Genomic DNA, 719 nt, shown 5'->3' on the forward strand with positions numbered 1-719 from the left:
GTGAGTGGTGCTGCCCGGGCTGGGGGGCCGCGGGCCGGGCTCCCCGGGGAGCCCCGCGGCGACGTACCGCACATGGAGTGTCCAGGCGGGAGCTCCTCCAGGCCAGGCTCCTGCGGGACGCGGGAGAAATGACCGCAAAGGCCGAAACAGGTCAGGGGCAGGTGGGCTTGATTCCAAGGGGTATTGGGATCCCCACCCCCAGCGCTAATGGACCCGCTTTCCTAGGAGAGGGCGTTTATCCTTACCTCTCTCCGGAGAATAAAGGCGCTGCTTAACCCCAGCCCCAGCGAGGAAATGACAAGTGCTGTAGTGTGCCTGGGTAAGACGCAGCGGCCGTCTGGAGGGATGGAGCTGAGGGGAGCAAATAAAGCGCGTTTGTTCTCGGCGGGGAAAAAATGGTGTGTGGCGACGGTGCGGAGGCTGCCAGTCCAGCTAGAAACCAGGCCGTGAAGGCCCCTCTCTGATGGAAAGCGCTGCCTTTCGTGGGAGAATCACAAAGGGACATTTGAAAAGCAGAGCACGCCTCTTTGTATTTCTCCGTAGGCGTTATAAAGCACCTCAAAATACTGAGTTAAGTAGGGGAGGGGGAAAAGCCAGGCATGAGAATCTTCTCTCGCTAGTTTGATGCTTCTCCAGGGATTTTGAGAGAGACCATTTTGTTTCATGAAGGCAGTAAATATTATGAATAAACACTATTCAGAGAATTCACTGATTCCTGC

The 719-nt window shown here is 56.5% G+C and overlaps 1 protein-coding gene across 2 annotated transcripts in view; it reads left to right on the forward strand.

Moving 5' to 3' along the window:
• The first annotated feature begins 6 nt into the window (after nt 1–6).
• Nucleotides 7–719, forward strand: part of SCG5 (secretogranin V) — a 59,274-nt gene continuing 58,561 nt past the window's right edge. Inside the window, exon 1 of one of the 2 annotated variants that reach the window (XM_006018492.3) lies at nt 7–150. The gene's annotated coding sequence lies outside the window, so the exon portion shown is untranslated. Of the gene's footprint in view, nt 151–189; nt 320–719 lie in introns of those variants that run through there. The other variant, XM_006018493.3, reaches the window with a different exon arrangement.

Source organism: Alligator sinensis, unplaced genomic scaffold (genome assembly GCF_000455745.1).
Source record: "Alligator sinensis unplaced genomic scaffold, ASM45574v1 scaffold262_1, whole genome shotgun sequence".
Lineage (NCBI taxonomy): Eukaryota > Metazoa > Chordata > Crocodylia > Alligatoridae > Alligator > Alligator sinensis.